Genomic DNA, 5,996 nt, shown 5'->3' on the forward strand with positions numbered 1-5,996 from the left:
CATTTTAATTATCGTCATTTACTTTACGCTTTAAATTAAGTTATATTTATTTTTAATATTTTACATTAAGTTTTAATTGTGACTTAAGACATAAAATCGACAAACCGGTCACTAAACGGTAAAAACTTCTTTTTTATAATAATAATAATACTTATATATATATATATATATATATATATATATATATATATATATATATATATATATATATATATATATATATATATATATATACAAATATAGCTTAAAAATATAGCGTTAAACTTGGCTAGCTCCCTGCGGAACGAACCGGACTTACTAAAAACTACACTACTCTACGATTAGGTACACTGCATATAGTGTTGTAGCAAGGTTTAGGTATATCCACTCTATAAATAAATAAATAACTTGTGTAAAATTGTATCGTATTTAATAGTATTTCGCAGTAAAAATAATAACTATTTCGTATACACTTCGCATAACATCACTTACCAATTTTAAAGCTCTGATAATTTGACTATTACTAAATATGCTTCTGATCATATATAGTTTTCTTTTTTTCTTTTAATTGGCTAGCTCTAACTTTAAATTATCATTCTGTGGCCCGTGAGACTTTTTTATTGGATTTATTTTATTATTTATATCATCTAGTTTAATTTGCCAGAGATCCTGTTTAAGGGAACATATATGTGCTAAGGACTAAGGGTTTTGTTTTATTTGTATAGTTATAGTTATAGTTATTAAAGCTTAATTACCATACTACAATGATTTTGATCAATGTAACTAGTATAAAGTTCTTTTTGTTTCTTTGATATTGTAGTTAAGTGTGACATCAAATTATATGGTATGTTATCAAAATGGGTGTGTGATCGAACCGGCGCTTTTGATTGTTGTTATATATATTTGTATTTGATACTTTTATATTCAAGGTGATCTTGTAAGAGAATTGCACCAATCTAAAAATCCCGGATCTTGATTCTGATCATGCACATTTAATCAAGAATCGTGTAGATGATAGATTAGCATAAATGTTATATATCGTAGTTACCGTTGTGCAGTTTTGTTTACTTATGTGCTATATAAATCAACTTTAATTAGATTTTTTTTTATTAGAAAGTTAATTAACTTGACAAAAAAAGGTTTCATTGCAAAATCGGAATCATCATTATCATTATTCATATCATTGGAGACATATAATATATTTGTGTCAAACTTGTTGATTACAATGCTTTAAGAATTGATCTTATAAACCTCCATAACTGCTTCAGTGTCTCCATCCATCTCTGCAAAGAACTTGAAAAAATCTTTGAACTTGAAAGGACAATAAAGAGGAACACTGTCGATCATGGTTTTCGCTGGTTTAATAATGGTGTCGGGACTAGGACTGATGAAACTCCCAATCGTAGTCCGAGATTCCCTCGAGTTTACTGCTCTATGTTCTGCACTTCTCAGCTTCCCATTGCTAATTATCTACAACACCGTTAACAATAATCTAATCTACCTTATTGGTGATGACTTGTTAATAAAAAATGTAAGCATTGCTAAAACATCTCATAGATTTGTGTATTATTTATCTTATTAATTAAGGATACAAGTAGATGTTTCAGAGGAGTTAATTGGAACTAACAATTTAATCTAATCAATACTCGTCAAATCTGAGATAAGTTCATATATTCTTATACTTTTGTAGTAGGAATTACTGTATATCTGTCACAAAATATATGTTCGTAACCCAAAATTCTAAAATGTCAATTCAAATATGAAATACCAAATTTAACATTTTCTATAAATAAAAAGAATATTTTTATTGATTTATGGAAATGGAACTGTTACTTTATTATACTATATACTAAATATGGACAATGGAGACAAATAATATCTCGCCACCTCCCCTAAAATCACTGTAGCTACTGTAGCATTTTTTTTTTTTTTACCACAATGGAGTATAAAATTTTTTTCCCCTTACCACAATGGAGTATAACCGCTACAGCATAATAGCAACTACAGTGTAACAGTAACGTTCAATGGTATTTTTGTCTTTTTTACAACCCATAAATTGGAAGAAAAAAAATTGAAACAAATCTGATAACCAAGATCATCCACCAAAAATTTACAAGTTATAATTTTTATAAATTGCCAAAAAAAAAAAAAAAATTCTAGAAACAAATGTGATAAACAAGATGATACACCAAAATTGGCGGATCAAATAGCTGGAGGTATGGTGGTGGTGGTTTGAGGTTCTGCAAACCTGCAACTTTCGAACTCTCTCGTCGGAAACTCCGTCGGTCCGATTTATTTCTCCAACCAACCAGATCTATTTTCGATGACATAAGTTCCTTTTCAGATCTGAAATGGCAGGTGGTAACGGCGTGTGTCTTGACCGGCGGCGAGGTGGTGGTTTGTGCGGATCTCAACAACAAAAACCACCTTCGGTGACCATCTGCTACCTCTGTTGCTTAATTTTTTTTCAAGAAAATATTAGAATGAGAAGAAGGTACCTGGTTTGGAAGGTCATATTCTAGGGATTCAACAGAAGTTCTTGGGTGAAACATGAGATTTTAAAAATTGTGAAAAAAGAAAAAATAGTTATTATTGGAAGAAAAGAGGTTGAAAATGAGTAAAAGAGTGAGTGTAGAAAGAAGTTAAAAGAGGAATGTAGGATGTGAGTAAAGATGGAGGGGATAAAAGTAGTCAATAATAATTAAATAAAAAAAACATTTAACTTAATAAATAAATAATACAAAGGAAAATAAGGAATAAAGATCCAGGAAGAGATTGGGAGAATGGTAAATAATTGGAATCTCAAAGGCAATACCAACAAACACACCAACTAAAACTTGCAACCGTTGATCTCTCCCATGTCATCAATCCGTGCCTTCTTTTTAAGATATATTGTATATTGTATGGGTGGCATTATTTCATTTTCTTTAGTTATTCTTTTTTACAAAAAGACATTTTTAAATTTCAAATATTATAAGCGTGACAATTTAGAAATAGGAAAACAGTTTCATCATTAGAAACTTATCTTTTAAACCCAATTAATGGTGACAACAAATACACCAATTAGAATATCTAAAAATGTTAGATATACTTCGTAAATATTTATAGTTTTAGGTAAAAAGCCGATTTTTTTATGATTTCAATTTAAAGCTATTTTGTGATTTTCAATTTAGACACCTAAAGTTAAATGAGAGAAAAGTGGTTATTGTTGGTGGTGATGGTAGCAAAAATTGGGGATAATGAGGATGCAGTTTAGAAAGATGTGCAGAGGAACCCTAAAAGAAAAGGGCTGTGAACTTTAAGATGTATCAGTGATTTTTTTGTTGTCAAGCCCATTGGGCTAAGAATCCTACATAATTATTGTGTATCAAAGAGCCCGATTTAATAATTATGTAACATGTTGACTACTAAACTCAAGGATATTTACTGTACGTTTTTTTTAACAAGAATAATTTGAATAATGAAACCTTTTTTGCTGCGGAGTGAGTTTGTTCGATTAACATCGGTTAATTGAATGGTTAACACTCAATTAATTAAAATATTTAAAAATAAAGCAAGGTGAAAAACGTTCTATGAACAAATCGTTAACCTTTTTTTTTAAACATTCAACGCTTAGATGACCAACTGTTAACTAGGTACATAAATAATTCCACCTTTGTTAGTTTTTACTCAAAGTTTTGTATAAAAATGTAACTACATACCGGCCAACGTGTAGAAACTGTATGCACTAATCCTCTACTTTTCTATTATTCAGTTAGTTTACTCTTATATTCGTGTGTTAATTAACATTCATAACTATCAACTAAAACGATTAACATAAACAGATTTTGAAATCCGCGACAAAGCGCGGACCACGAACCTAGTTTCATTCATTAGTACTCACTTTATACGAAAAGTTAAGTTAATTAGACTATTTATCAAATGAAGGGTAAAATGGACAATTCACCAACATATTTTAATTTAAATAATATTTGTCAGGGACTTTTTTTTTGAGACGGATGTAGTAGTAACTGTTCTCTTTCTTTTTTAAGATTCTTATTTATCGATGTCAACAACGCATGATTAATGTTAACTGCTTCTCGTTCCCCGATATATCCCTTATATATATATCCCTTATATATATATATATATATATATATATATATATATATATATATATATATATATATATATATATATATATATATATATATATAATTTAAACAGGATGGTAACTTATCACCTGTAGTTGGTGACCGATGTTAACCACAAAAGCATATGGCAGTGGCTAAACACCGAGCCACTACCCATTGTTGAAAACCTGAAGCCCATATGTGGTTCCTTGTAAAAGCACAGTTATGAGATAGGGATCCGCATGCTTTGGCATTCCCATAGTCAAACTTGGATCCGGGCATCGAGGGTAGTAGTTAATCGACAACACCTGACTCTTGCTTAGCTCATCTTCAAAATATCCACCTTCAAATCCTAGTCCTTCACAAATTAGCTCCAATATTCTCAATGACAACTTCCGTACCTCCAACAAGTATTTTCCTACAACATCTCTTCAATACAAAACAAGAAACATTAACATTAACAAAAACATCAAGTCATAAAGTACTCGAGTGTCTGATTTGACTCATTAATACTTAGTTGATTACCTGTAGTTGGTAGGTTTTTCGGGCCATATGTGAATCCATTCATCCAGAGGATGAGCAGGGTGTCGTAAAGTGTCTCTCCAAAAATGAAGTTTTTCTGTAGTGTAGTTATAAGTGCTAGTATATAATTTGCAATGTTTATTTAGATCAGTTGAGTATAATTTTGCCTTCTCTTCATCGGGCAAATCGAAAAATTCTTCAAACACTTTCATGGTATCATTTATAAGATATTGAGATACACCATGATTGATCACCTGGTTAATTATTATATCAAATTGTGTACAATAACTTCAATGTTAAAGATATTATAACTATATAACAAATTTAAAATAAAGGAAACTTTAATTAACCTGAAAAAATCCAAATTCCTGAGAAGCAGAAAGTATTTGTTGAATAGTTTGACTTTGACTTTGATTCCGAGACAGATCAATCAATGGGATGTTTTTGCATATAGGAATGACATCTAATCCGGCCCTTTCGCCATCGGGTAAGATATAGTTTTCGGGTAATTTATTAGCTGTTTTAGACCAGCTTGAAACTAGATGCTCCATAGTCTGTGATCTGCAAGCTTCAGATGGTTATTGTTAACTATTCATCCAACTGTGACCCACAAGCATTTTTTTTGGAATTCAATCATCAGAGAATATATATATTGATCTGTTGTGAGGTATCTATTGTCTAGATGCTAAGGACTGATGAATTTATTTTATATGCAATTGTTATTAAGTTTGATGATTCATCTTAATCTTACCATTTATAGAAAAGAAAATATTTTATTTCAAAAGGAAAACAAAATAAGAAGAGAAATGTTTTAAGTACCGAGTCTATAGTAACACTCACTTTCAAACTATAACCCTTTGGCTAAACTTGAACTTTTATATTGGTGGGGAGAAAAATACGAATATACGAATGATCAACATTTTCTAAATCGCCATCACATACTAGAAATTTAACCATGTTTAAATCCATACTTTTTTTTGTCTAATTCAATGCGAACTGGTATCATTTTCTTCTTTTGCTCTCCTTACGAACACTCCAACTTTTGCAGAAGTAGATTGTTCCAAATAGTTTCACAGCTCGACACACTTTTTTCCAGATAATTAAGGTGCTCCCTATTCAGACTATCCAAGGAAGGAAATATTTTTACGCAGATGCATGTGGCATAATTGGGTTATCCCATTAGCATTTCGCTGGCCACTCCAAAGTATGATACTAGTGAAAGGTTAACCTAATACCTCTTAGATATAAGGACCTCAACCACTAGGCTATTATGAAATGGTTACAGCTGAACACACTTCCACGAACAAACTTCTCATCGATCTTTGTGGTTAAATTTTCGTCTTGAACACCCCAATTTCGTCCAATTAACACCGCCATTTGTCA

The 5,996-nt window shown here is 30.9% G+C and overlaps 1 pseudogene; it reads right to left on the reverse strand.

Annotated features, from left to right (window-relative positions):
• Nucleotides 1-1,209: 1,209 nt before the first annotated feature.
• Nucleotides 1,210-5,164, reverse strand: LOC139899259 (hyoscyamine 6-dioxygenase-like; annotated as a pseudogene).
• Nucleotides 5,165-5,996: the final 832 nt, after the last annotated feature.

Source organism: Rutidosis leptorrhynchoides, chromosome 3 (assembly GCF_046630445.1).
Source record: "Rutidosis leptorrhynchoides isolate AG116_Rl617_1_P2 chromosome 3, CSIRO_AGI_Rlap_v1, whole genome shotgun sequence".
NCBI classification, from domain to species: domain Eukaryota; kingdom Viridiplantae; phylum Streptophyta; class Magnoliopsida; order Asterales; family Asteraceae; genus Rutidosis; species Rutidosis leptorrhynchoides.